Genomic DNA, 14435 nt, shown 5'->3' on the forward strand with positions numbered 1-14435 from the left:
TTAAAAAATTCGTAAGATGGTACACTTTATGGTATGTGTATTTTACCAAAACTTAAAAAAAAATTTTTTTTTTTTAAAGGCATGGATATTTAGATTGGACGATTGGGACCATTTTTGCAAATGATCCATCACACTTGGACTCTAAACTTTGGGACTTTCCAGGTTACCTTAACCTCTCTATCAATGACCTCATCTTTAAATTGAGGATAAACTTCACATTCCTGGACAGATGTTAAGGCTGGTTCAAAAATTGGAATTATCTTAGATATGTACCTGGCCAAGTATACACTTTCCATTTCAGGTGGGAGGCAGTTAAGCCTTATCCTCATAATTGAGCCTGTGACCTTGCAGTCACAGCTACAGATCTGGGAGCAAACAAGAAAGGAAAAGAGCAAGCTCATGTAGGGGCTGTGTCTAAAGGGGGAACCGTCATTGAAAAGACAATTTGACAACAAAATTGGGGGTAACGTACATTTTGCTCTATTTGGCAGCGTGGGGGTACACCTCTAATTCTTCATATTAAAACAGGCTTGACCCTGCACATACCAGGTAAGTGTTGTTTCTCTTCCCACATTTTGGGAAAATTTCGAGGATTGCTCAGTCCAGCAATTCAAAGGAACTCTTGAAAAGAGAACTGGATGAAGCCTCTAGCAGGGCCTGGTTTTGGGGAGTGATTAATTACGTCCCTGACACATGGTGTTTCTGTTGAACATCAGCCCTGTGCAATCTGGTGCTGTGCTAATGCCCTCACTGGTTTGGATACTTTAGCTAGAGCACTACCCCACACTGCCTATGGCTTTCATCTTTAATCTCATGATCAACAATTGTCTCCAAATTGTGCCCATAATGCCAGAGCTACTAGTGTGGACACAGTACGTAGCTCCCTTCCTCCACACAGTGTAGAGCTGGCTTTGAGCATGAGTCACTATGCTCCAATGTGACTTCCCCCTGATGGCTGTCCATGTTCATTTTCACAAGGGTGTGTTAGTCAGGAACACCCCCATCTGTCAGGCAGGCACACTATTGTGGAATCTCAAGAGAGAATGGGCTGGGTCTTGAAGACTTTGTGCCCAAGAGGTAATTTGGCTCCAATGCAAACTTTCTTAACTTTTCTCCAGACACTAACTTTGATTAACTAGTGGGTCCCCTTATAATCTCCTTCTCTCAAAGTAATGGACACCCCCCCACTTGCTTTTTATTTACCTAAGAGGAGCCACTTAATGATTTTTCTCAAAATAACAATTTGCTCTACAGTGACTTTTTAGTTCACCTAGACAAAGTAAAATACCACTTTATTTATTTATTTATTGATTGGTAAGGGGATCACAACCCTCGCATGGTGTTGTCTGCACTGTGCTCAGCCAGCCAGTGCACCGGCCATCCCTACATAGGATCCAAACCCGCGGCCTTGGCACTACCAGCGCCGCACACTCCCAAGTGAGCCATGGGGCCAGCCCAAAATACCACTTCTAAAAAGCAACTTCTTTTACATCAAAACAAAATAAAACAAAAGTATCTCTACTTGGACACCTGCAACACAAAGTGACTCCCTCCTCACAGCACCATCACAACTAAGAATTGATGTGTATTTGTTCCCCTGCTGCCCTTGACCACCAATGCAGACACTTCACCAGGCTGTTCCAGCTTCTGGGCCAGCAGGGAATCCCCAGAGCAAATAAAAAGCTTCCACTGGAATGTGCAGTGCTGGTGTTCCACAGCGACACCTTGTGGCAGTGAGGAGAGCAACAGGCCGCAGACAGGGCTTTCCAGTTAGTCATCTCTGCCTGGTGCTGACAACCAGCACTGGCCCCTTTGCACTGAGTCAGCCCCCAGGGTCCTAAATCCAGAGGTCTGGAGAAGGAGCCTCAAGGAGGATATAAAAGGACTTCTGCCTTATGTGGAGCTTAAGTTCTAAAGCCTGTATATAAATACAAATTATATCATGGTCAATTTACCCTTGAAAATCCCTTAAATCACTCTAAATAAGTAGAATTTAGAGCCCTTAGAAGTTCAAAAGCTAATAATTTCTTTCTCTCTTCTGGTTGGCTATGGCCTTGGTTTCCTTGAGAGAGCGAAGACCAAGGTCTAGTTTGAGTGGGGTGGAAATCAGGGAAGGGGTCGGGGGTTCATAAAAGCCCCCCTGCCCATGTTTGATTTTTTGCAAGTGGAATGTGCATATAACTCCAGCAAGTAACTGGTCATGTGAAATATAGTATGGACACTATATGTCATGGACATATCATTTAATCTCACGGGAACTGTATGAGGCAGGTACTACTATTCCCCAGCTGCCATTCATAGACGTGGAAACTGAAGCTTGAGAGGGCCCATACTTAGCCTTGAGTCTTGAAGATGGCCACTTAGTGATCTCCCTCCAGCCCCACTAGCTCATCAGATGCACTCGGACAACTCCAGTCCACAGGGGCAGGCTTGGCTGAGGCTCAAGCTGGGGCCCAGCCACCCAATGCATCACAGAATGCTCCATTTGAGGCTCAGACCAAGGACTTCTGGAGGCTGTTAGAGTGGACTAAGTGTCAGTCAGGGAGAGGAGCCAGGGACACGTTTGGGGTGAGGGCATATCCTCTATGCCTATACTCAGGGAAGAATAGCAGAAAGCACATCAGGCAGAAGGAAGAGGAATGGTGGGGAGGCCGGAAGCAGGGTCTGTTTTTGGGGATTAGAGAGTGTGAAGAGTGAAGGGGGTGGGGAGTGTCTGGGCTGGAGAGCTGGTGAGGGGGATGGTAAGGTGAACCTTGAGTGCCACCATGAGGGGGAGTTTGGTGGGAGGGGAGGCATGGGAGACAGCCCACCCTGCTGAAGCACTTCTCAGGTGACCCAGACAGTGGATCCTAAGCACAGGTGGAGCCTGTCTTGAGGCTCGCTGCACCCAGCAGTGACCACAGCTCCCCACACGAGGCTGTCGTAAAGATGGCAAGGCCTGGCGGGGAGCAGGTGCTCAGTGCATATGAACCGTGCATGAATCCATCAAAAACAGTGGGCTGAGCCACGGGTTGCTTTTCTCTTCATGTGAACTCATCTCCATGCACCTGAACTCGTGCCATGCCAGTGTTCTCTCTTCGGGGGCCAGCTCAGTGGGGAGCATATTGGAGCAATGTGTCAGTCAGTTAAGTGACAGAATGTCCAGCTAGTGCTGCTACGAAGGGAGTAGCTGACTCAGGAAGCTGACTGTGCAGGCATTGAACTGGCTTTGGGTCTGGCCAGATAATCCCAGGACCTTGTCTCCCTCAGTCTCCCCACTTTGCTTCCTGATGAGTTGGCCTCATTCTCAGGTAGGCTTTTGCTATTTGATGGCAAAGACATCACTCCTGTCATAGGGTCCTCATCTACCAACTTAGCCGCCTCAGTGGAAAAGCCCGCCTTTCCAGCAGCAGCAGCCTCAGGCAGGGTTTTCACTGGTCCAGCTTGTCGCACGCCTGTCTCTGACCAATAGCGGTGGTCATGTGTGACTTATATGCCCACCCCTGGAGAACCTCATGGACTGAGTGGGGGAAAGCTGGTTCCCTGAAAGAGGAGGCTAGGCTGGCAGTTCCACTGACATCCACCCCTACAGCACAGGCTTCTGGATGGCAGGAATAAAATGAAGTCTGATCTTCCCTGACAACAGAGGCATCTCCAAGGCCTAGAGGCAAGGTGAGAAAGATCCCACCTAAACTCATGAATCTGATCACTCTCCATCAGTCAAGTCCCCTCCCAAACGGGACACTAGCCGCCATAGGGAATTTGGAAGTCCAGCTTCTCCAGGGAATCACTCCAGCTCTTTCTGGCATCAAGACCAGGCAACTCTTTCCCACGATGACACAGATTTTTTTTCCTAAAGCATCTAATTATCAGTTCATAGCAGTCTGAATTCAGATTCTTGATGGGATTTCACTTTATGGAAGGATTCTATGAAAAATAGTCTCAGGCTTTTCTTCAAAATGTCTTTCCAATTGCACTGTTATTTCTACTTCCCATATTTGGTAGAGAGTGTTGCATACAGTAGGTTCTTAATAAGTGTTCCAGTTTGTAGCTCACTTTGCAGTCTAATAAGAGATTTTAATTATGTCCTTTTACTTGTCTTGAGGGAGAACTAGTTCTGAGAGAGAACAAATCAGGGATTAACATGCCCATTTTCTAGTTCGTGAAACTGAGGCTGAGAGGGGTGAACTGACTCACTCAAGATCACACAGGAATAGGTGGCAGATCTGGGATTCACACTCAGGCCTTTGTAACCCCCAAACTCTGCTCTCAGAGCTTCATCAGACTGCTTCCATGAAGCAGAATGGAACAGAATTGTCCATTTGGGGTGGAGTTGTCAGAAAAAATACAAGATGCCTAGTTAAATTTGAAACTCAGATACACTGCATGTAGTAGTCCATTTCTGTTGCTTATAACAAAATACTTGAAACTGGGTGACTTATAAAGAAAACAAAATTTATTGCTTACAGTTTTGGAGGCTGGGAAGCCCACAGTACAGGGAAGACATCTGGAGAGGGTCTTGGTGGTGGTGACAGTGACACAGGGTATCACATTGTGAAATGGTGGAGCAGAGAGAGACAGACTCTCTTCTCTCTTTTAAAGCCCTCAGAACCATGCCCTGACCACTATTTTTTATCCATTCATGACTGCACGGTCCTGCAATCCAATCATCTCTTCAAGACCTCACCTTTCAATTGCCATAGTAGTAGGATTTCCCACCCTTTTAACAGTCACAGTGGGGACCAAGTTTCTAATACATAAAACTTTGGGTACACAATTCAAGCTTCAGTGAGTTTTGGGGGGACAATTCAATCTGCTACACTACACAAAAAGATATTTTTTTTATAACTATGTCCCAAATACTATATGGAACACACACTAAAAAATTATTTGTTGCTTACTGAAATTCAAATATAACTGAGGATCTTGCATTTTTATTTGCTAAACCTGGTACCCCTAATTTGGGGGAGAGTTTTAGTGATCACTGAGGCCCAGAGAGGGACAGAGATTTACTCCAGATGAAACGGGGAGCTAGTGGCAAGTCCAGGCTTGAGCCCAGTCTGCCTGCTCGCAGCCAGTCCTGGGAGGGCAAAGGTGGGGTGGCGCGAAGCACTCTGAAGTCCCCAGAGCAGGGGGTAGTGGAGGGCACAGCCGCTCTCTCTCTCCAAGGGCTGCCTGCCTGCCCTCACCACCCCCTCCCCGGCTGTCCTTCTGGGCAGAACCATGACGTGAATCCTGTGCGGAGAAGATGAGAAGAGCAAGGTCACACCAATTTAGAGAAGATGGTGCTGATTGAGATTCCCAGACAGGGAACACGGGCTGCTCAGGAAGCAGCTCATGAAGCAGGAGATTCCAATTAAGAAGCAATTCGAGTGTTTGCAGCCAACCGCAGCAGCCACCCCACGTAGCAAAGAACCACGGGTGCAGGATTTGGCCCCCCGCGTCAGCTTGCTGTGAGACCTCAAACGAGCCATTTCACCTTTCTGGGCTTGTTTCCTGGACTAGGAAGTGAGGGTGTTATGCTGGTTGATATTTAAGGACCTTGCTGGCCTCAAAGTGGGCGATTCCAGCGAGCGGGAGGATACTTTCCCTCCAACTCTGGAAAAATTTCCACGGAATCCTACTGCCTCATCGCCCTGTCTGCATTCCACCTGAGGCCGATTATTCTCTCGGTCATAGTGGATTCTAATTCTAGCCTATAAAATCAGGTGTGCATGAACTGTACCTTTGGTTTTCGTACCCCAACTTAATTTCTCTTTTTAGATCCCATTCTTCTAGGGTGGTGATGCAAGGATTCCCCGCTTCCTGTCCCCAGGAGGCACCTGTGCTCTAGAGAGATTAAAGGTGGTGCCAAGCCACATGTGGGGAGTATTCATCAGCCTCCACCGAGATGTCCTTGGTACCATCTGGGCCTCAGGAGTGGTCCTTGCTGGTTGCCATGGAGATCATGTTCCCATCTGTTGAGGATGCGCCTTGTGATAGATGATTGCAATATCAGCCCCAATTCTTCTTCCTGCCCAATATTCACCTCCTTTAGTAGAGCCCTCCCTCCACGCTGGCTGCAGGCTTGGTTTGGCAAATGGAGTAGAGACAGAATACAAACAGAAGCTTGAAAAAGTCCTTGCTTATCATAGCTTTGTCTCTTTGAATCCTGCCACTACTATGAGGACACAACCAGGCTAGCTGGATAGAATGATGTAGGAGGTACACACAGAGGGCTAAAGGCAGGCTAACTCAGGAGGCTGAGTCATCCCAGCCAAGGTGTGCTAGCTGAACTGCCAGCCGACCACAGCCAAGGTCAGCCAAGTGTCTCCCAGGCTAATAGAACCAGCTGACCTATGGGTGCATAGGAAACAATTAATGTTTTTGTTTTTAAGCCTTTAAGTTTTGGATGATTTGTTAGCAATAGCTGATACATGGCCTTTTTCACGTACTCCAGTACCTGCATCCTTCTTCCTAGATCCTCCTGGGTTGCTGGCATTGTATAGCATGCACAGGAGAAGCTCTCCTGTCACTTACAGAGTTTAGTGATCCAATGCACCTGATGTCCCTTTATGAAGTGACAGGCAAGGTCATCTCTTGATATTCTGGAGAATTCAGATAGGCCCAGTATTAGGAGAATGTCATTTGATGATGTGTACCAAAGGCCTTTAAATTGTTTACATCTTTGGTTCAATTTGACTAAGGAAATAATTTGAAATTCAGGAAAAAAATTTTAAAAACCGTTCTATAAAGATTTGATAGTGTTATTTATACTAGCAAAACATTAGAAAACATCTAAATGTCTGACAACATAGTTTAGTAAATTACAATACAACCAGTGGATGATTTGTTATGTATAGATACTTAAAATAATGCTTACAAGGAACTCATAAACAACACGGGGAAATGCTTGTGTTGTGCTTTTAGCTGAAAAAACAGATTACACAATTATACAGGATGCAATCTTGTGTTCAAAAACGTGGGGCATGGTAGCAGCAGTTGAATTCAGGTGGTAGGATTAGGGCTGATTTTTATTCATAAGTTTCTGGATCTTCCACACTTTGTACAATGGGCACGTATCATTTTTATGTTCTGGGAAAGAACCCAACTTTTTATTTTTATCCATCAGTATAGGTATCAGCCTGGAGCCAGCCAGGAAAACTCAAGGCTTTCACATGGAAGTTAATACAGGGAATTGGCTACTCAGGTGGTGCAGGATGTGGGAAGCCAAACAGGGAGAGAGACTGGCACAGCAGGAAGCTGCTATCGTCCCTAGGGACAAAGAGAGGCATGGTGCCAGCCAGGAGCCATGGAGAGAGCTTCCTGCCAGGAGCTGGGACAACAGAAGTTCCCAAGGTAGCTGAAGCCATGGTACAGAACCCCCTCTCTCTGCCACAGATGCCAAGGGAAGAGACAGAAGGAGAAATACCCTGGCCGTCCTCTCTTCCCACCCTTCCATGTTCCAGCACTGCTGACCACTGGCCAAACAAGAAACCAGAGTGCAACAGGAGGGCAGAGGAGGATCTGTGCCAAGGGCAGTTGATGGCATGGTGTACACAGCTTTTCTACAGCAGGGGTTGGCGTTTGTTTATAAACCCGGGTCCACTTAGTTTTGCTTGGTGAAGATACACATTTCTCCATCTCCCCAGAGACATCACAGAGCTTATTTCTCTTAACTAAAAAGTACGTCACTTATTGGCTTAACTATTTCCCTGTTGTTTGGGATTGGGTACATTCCAGTTTTGTTGCTTCTACAAATAGTATGTAGCAGCACCTTTATATACAATGACTTAACATTTCCTTTAAATTATTTCAGCTCAGTTCTCCCAGGATGGGTCATTGTATGACATCCATTAAGAAAAAATTTATAGAGCGAGAACTTCAGTTTCACAGAAAGAGTTCTGCATTGAGAACCATGCTTGCTATGTGAAAATTCCTTTAAGCCTCATTTTTCTCAGCTGCAGAAAGAGCATTGCTCCTGGCCTGCCCTCTCAGCAGCATCTGGGAAGATCGATGTAGTGGTTGCTGCCTACACCATGCACACCTGTATGATGGGAGGCTAGTGACATTGGTGATGATGAACTTTTGGCAACTGTTGAATGACTGTCCTAAGATGGGGACCAGCAGGCATCTCCACTGGTGCTGGGAAAGGGCTCAGCTTCCACCAAAGCTTCTCTAGCCCTGGACCCAATAATCTGGAGAGAACCATGTCTAGGCCCAACCATGGCCAAGGTTGAGCACTTCATGGATTTCTCTGCAGCCTATGTACTCTTGACCATGCAGAGCATATTTTAATTTAAACTCAAATACTAAAATGGATAAAAGACTTAAATGTGGAAGCTAAAACTATAAAACTCCCAGGAGAACACACCAGGGAAAAACTTCATGACATTGGATTTGACAATGATTTCTTGAATATGACACAAAAAGCAGACAACAAAAGCAAAAATAGACAAATGGGACTACATCAAACTTAAAAATTTCTGCACATCCAAGGAAAGAATTAACAGGGTGAGAAGGCTACCTACAGAATAGGAGAAAATACATGCAAATCATGTCTCTGATAAAGGGTTCATAACCAGAATATATAAAGAACTCCTACAACTCAACAACAAAAATAACCCAATTAAAAATGGGCAAAGGACTTGAATACACGTTTTTCCAAGGAAGATATATAAATGGCCAGGAAGCACATGAAAAGATGCTCAACATCACTAATTATTAGGGAAATGCAAGTCAAAACCACAATGAGATGTCACCTCACACCATTAGGATGGCCATACATAAAAAACCAACCAAACAAAAACAAAAACCAGAAAATAAAAGGTGTTGGTGAGGATGTGAAGAAATCAGAACCTGTATGCACTGTTTGTGGAAATGTAAAATGGTGTAGTTGCTGTGGAAAACAGTATGGAAGTTCCTTGAAAAATTAAGCATAAAATTACCATACAATCCAGCAATCCCACTTCCGGGTATATATCCAAAAAGAACTGAGAGTAGATACTTGAATGGATATTTGCATGCACATGTTCATAGCAGCATTAGTCACAATAGCCGAAAGGTGGAAGCAATTCAAATGTCCATTGACAGAGAACCGGATAAAGAAAATGGTACACTCATACAATGGAATATTATTCAGCTTTAAAAAGGAGATTCTGACCCATGCTACAACACGGATGAGCCTTGAGGACATTATGCTGAGTGAAATAAGCCAGTCACAAAATGACAAACACTGTCTGGTTCCGCTTACATAAGGTACTTAGAATAGTCAAATTCATAGAGACAGATGGTAGAATGGTGGCTGCCAGGGCCTCGGGGGAGGGCTGATGGGGAGTTAGTATACAATGAGTATAGAGTTTTAGTTTTGCAAGATGAAAAAGTTCTAGAGATCTGTTGTACAACAAAAGATTACTGACATGTACATATACCAATAGTTAATGATAAATTTTATGGCTTTCATCACAATTACACAAAACCGAGAGACATGGGTAGCTGAATTGTGTTAAATTTTGGAACAGTTCCTCTACCCTCCTAAGTTGCCAAATTGATTCCTACTTGTTATTGAATTTGCAACGTCACAGACATGGATGGGTTATTTTCATGTAGCACCTGGTGCAGGTTGTATCAGTTAGGAATACTTTTCAGGTGAAAGTAACAAAAAGCCCATTTCTTGATGGCTTAAACCTGGGATTTATTTTCTTCATGCAACTGGATGCTTTGGGTCAGCTCTTATTCTGAGAGTGTTGCTTTCCTTAGTGTCTGGCAGACTTCTGCTCCGGCCTCCTTGGCCAGGACTGTGTGCAGCGGAGGCTGGGGTTACGAGGGTGTCACTTAGGCAAGGCACAGTGCTGCCCGGAGCAAGGCTGGGGGCTGTCAGCCAGGGGAAGAGGACATGTGTGTGTGAGCTGCTGCCAGGTCTGCCTCATAGGATTTAGGGGAAGTGTGAGAAGGAATGTGTGGGACAGATATCAGGAACACTTAAATTCCACAGAGGGGATGGAAGAAGACATACGTGAATGGTAAGACAGGCAAATGGACTATTGTGAGGCTTTCAATTCTCTCTTCAAATAGATACGAAAGTGGGCACACGTGCTACCCAAATCCCACCATGCTTGCCTGGGTAGTCACTTGGCATCTTCCTGCCTGTCCTCAAATCTCCCATCCCTCCTGCCCCATATCATTTTTAGCTGATGACCTCTGTACATGGTTCAAAGGAAACAGAAGCCATCCCACAGAACCGCCTGTCTCCCTATCTCCAACCTGCCACCCACATCTGCACATCCTGCTGGCCCACCTGCCAGGTACAACAGAAGGTCTCCTGCTGCCCTGGGTCTGCTGCCTGTCCCCTCCACCGCACACACCCTTCCTCACTGTCATCCTCCTGTCCCTTTGGCACTACCAGCATCCCCCGGTCTGCCTGAGCATTCCTGCTGCCCTCACCCACTCCATAAACTTCAAGTTTAGAGAGATGTTATGTTCATCTCTTGAACCTTCTCCTCGGCCCCATAGCTCCTCTGCCTACCTTCTCTTCTTTCCACAGCCACCTCCTTAAAACAGTGCTCTGCATGCAGGGTTTCTGCCTCCTTAACTACCATTTTCTCTCAACTCGTTCCAGTTGGGCTTTTATTAGCTCCATAATTGAAAGGCTCTTAACCTGCGGGGAAAGGCTCAGGCACTGCCTCGGCCTCAGCTGCCTTGGAGGGTGTCCCCTCCTTCCCTCAGGAGATGTGCCCTTCTCCAGGCTTCCATGACATGGCTCTCTGTTCCTTGGCTAGGGCTCACAGGACCTTCACAGTTCTTGTTTCCTCTGCTTGAGCTGCTCTTCCTCAGGGCTGCCTCCTCCTGGTGCAGGCTCAGCTCAGATGTCACCTCCTCCAAGAAGCCTCCCTTGACTCCACTCACATATTATTGTCTGTCCCTTCCACTAGGGACCAAGTTCTTCAAAGTCAGAGATTCTTAACTATTTGGTTCACCTCTGTGTCCCCTGCCTGGAGCAGTGACTGGCACATAGTAGATGCTCCATAAATATTTGTTGGCTGAAAAAAGTGTGGCTCAGATTATAGTAACACAGACTTTTTTTCTTAACTGACAAAATGATAGTAAAGTTCATCTGGAAAAATACATATATGGAGAATGGCCAAGAAAATTCTGAAAAAGAGGAATAATGACTCTACTAAACCTACTAAAACACAATTTGGTAAAAAAGAAGAAACAGTAGATGTGTCAGTGTGATGCTGCAGTGCTTCCAAAAAAACAGAGCAAAGCAATACTTGGTCCCTACCCTCAGAGATTCTCACCCAATGGGGTGAAACCTGGTTACTGATATTTTCTTAAATACCCCAAATAATTTTGATGTGCAGTCAGAATCGAGAACCACTGGGCTGGAGAGTCCTAAAGCAGGTTTGAAAGCACATAAAGAGGTAATTGACAATAAAGTGGCATCTCACACTGCTGGCAACAAGGGTTCTTCAATGAAAGGTGTCTAGATAATCACTTGACTTTTGGAAAGAGCACTGAAACTTTACTCCTGGCACCAGAATGAACCCCACATGGATCAAAGTCTTAAATGTTACAAAAGAAGGAGCAGGAGGAGGTGCAGGAGGAGCAGGAGCAGGAGAAGGAGGAGGAGCAGGAGGAGGAAGAGAAGGATGAGGAGCAGGAGGAGGAAGAGCAGGATGAGGAGCAGAAGGAAGAGGAGGAGCAGGAGGAGGGGAAGGAGGAGGAGCAGGAGGAGGAAGAGCAGGATGAGGAGCAGGAGGAGGAGGAGGAGCAGGAGGAGGGGAAGGAGGAGGAGCAGGAGGAGGAAGAGAAGGATGAGGAGCAGGAGGAGGAAGAGCAGGATGAGGAGCAGAAGGAAGAGGAGGAGCAGGAGGAGGGGAAGGAGGAGGAGCAGGAGGAGGAAGAGAAGGATGAGGAGCAGGAGGAGGAAGAGCAGGATGAGGAGCAGAAGGAAGAGGAGGAGCAGGAGGAGGGGAAGGAGGAGGAGCAGGAGGAGGAAGAGCAGGATGAGGAGCAGGAGGAGGAGGAGGAGTAGGAGGAGGGGAAGGAGGAGGAGCAGGAGGAGGAGGAGCAGGAGGAGGAGGAGGAGAAAGAGCAGGAGGATCAGGAGGAGGAAGAGCAGGAGGAAGAGGAGCAGGAAGAGGAGGAGGTACAGGAGGAGGAGGAGGAGGAGCAGAAGGAGGAGGAGGAGGAGGGGGAGGAGGAGCAGGAGGAGCAGGAGCAGGAGAAGCAGGAGCAGGAGGAGGAGGAACAGGAGGAGGAGGAGGAGGCAGCTGAAGAGAAAGAGGAAAAACTGAAGATTCTTGAAATTATGGATAAATTTATAAGTAAAGTGGTAAAGACCTTACTAAACTGGTTATAAGCCTAAAGAGAAAATGTTAATAACTTGTAAAATGAAAAATTTGGGCCGATCCCGTGGCGCACTCGGTAGAGTACTGCGCTGGGAGCGCGGCGACGCTCCCGCCGCGGGTTCAGATCCTATATAGGAATGACTGGTGCACTCACTGGCTGAGTGCCGGTCACGAAAAAAAAAAAAAAAACGACAAAAAAAAAAAAAAAAAAAGAAAAATTTAATTTCTGAATATCGCAACCCCATGAATGAAGGTAGAAGATAATTGACAAATTGAAAAAAATACAGACATAACACATATGCCAGACAATGGCCTAAATTTCCTTGATTAACCAAGAGCTCAAATCAATAGGAAAGAATCAAACAACCCAACACCAAAACAGGCAATGAATTTGAACTGGCAATTCATGGAGATGCTAAACCTCACTCAGAATGGAAAGAAATGCCTACTGAAACAACACTGCATCATAGGTCTACACTGAAGAGAAATGAAAACTTATGCCCACACAAAAACTTGCACATGAATGTTCTGAGCAGCATTATTCATAATAGTCAAAAATGGACACAACACAAATGTCTCAACTGATGAATTAGAAAAAAAAACCTACTGTATCTATATAATGGAATATTATTTGGCCATGAAAAGGAATGAGGTACTGACATGCTGCAACATGGGTGAAACTTGAAAACATTATGCTAAGTGAAAGAAGCCAGATGGAAAAAGACAGATACTGTGTGACTACATTTACACGAAATGTCTGCAGTATGCAAATCTATAGGTATAGAAAGTGGATTAATGCTTTCCAGAGGCTGGGGAAGGGAGGAAATGGGGAGTGGACTGCTAGTGGGTACAGGGTTTCTTTTTGGGGTGATGAACATGTTCTAAAACTGATGGTGATGGTTGCACAACTTTAAATATACTAAAAAACAGTTTCAATGGATGAATTATATAGCATGTGAATTATATCTCATATATACACTCATATAAACACTGAGATATGACTTTACTCCTCAGGTTGGCAAAACTGATGAGTGTAGGGAGACAGACTCTTAATGCCATCTTTTAGAAGAGCACTTTGGCATCCTCTACCAGAGTTAAAAAAGGCACACACCCTTTGATCCAGTGCTTCTACTTCTATCTGACTCCATGTAAATACTGGCAGCATGTCCAGGTACTCCGAGGGTCTGTTGAAAAGCAGAGATGCTGGGAATAAACATGCACTGACAGAGGACACAGCGGAATAAAGCGCAGCTGTGGAAAAGAAGGAGGTGGGGTAGGCCGGGTTGATGTGCAAAGATCCGCAAAAATGGGTTTTAGATGAAAAAATGGCAAGGTGTGCAATATTGGGCAGAGTGATTCTCTTTTTATAGGTTAAAAATGCTGTAATGCCAACACATTCAGGAAGGAAATGCACAGGGATCCACTCCAGGAGTGCGACTGCAATGGAAAAGGTTTTAGTTTTCATTGTATAATCCTTTGGAACTGTTTGAATTTTCTACATGCGTGCATTCGTTAACTTTATTTTTACATGCCAATGGGATTATCTGTGCTGTGGCATTGCAAGCCATTTTCTTTATACTTTTCTGTATTAAAAAAGAAAACCTTTAAAAATCTCCCGCATTCCAGAAAACTGTGATGGTTCTCCATGTGCACATGATGATGTATGTACTGCTGTTCTCCCAGAGGACTCGAATCATGCCCCTCCCTCTGTGGGCCCTGGTTTCCCCACGTTAGGAAAAGGCAGTGGGACGGGGTTGGGGTGTGGGCACTTGAGGGTGTTGCTGGCTCTAAAGGCAGTGGCTGACTCTTCGCTGAGTGCTGGCCTGAACCCCTCTCCAGAGGCAGCTCCCACATCCCCCTGCTCCTCCACGTCCTCAGAGTGGGGGTCTGGGGTGAGGAGGTGGGAGGTGGGCATGGAGAGCATGCATGTGTGCATGCCTGTGTGTGTGCATGTGTGCATTTGTGCATGTGCACATGTATGTGTATGTGTGTGTCTTGGCAGCCTGGGGTGCCTGTGTCTGTGCTCCTTCACGTGTTTGTGGGCTTATATTTCTCTCTTCCATGCATGTGACAGAAGCAAATTTCCTGGTAAGCTATAAGCTCTGAACCTGGGCTCCTTCCAAG

The sequence above is a fragment of the Cynocephalus volans genome, chromosome 11 (genome assembly GCF_027409185.1).
Source record: "Cynocephalus volans isolate mCynVol1 chromosome 11, mCynVol1.pri, whole genome shotgun sequence".
NCBI lineage: Eukaryota > Metazoa > Chordata > Mammalia > Dermoptera > Cynocephalidae > Cynocephalus > Cynocephalus volans.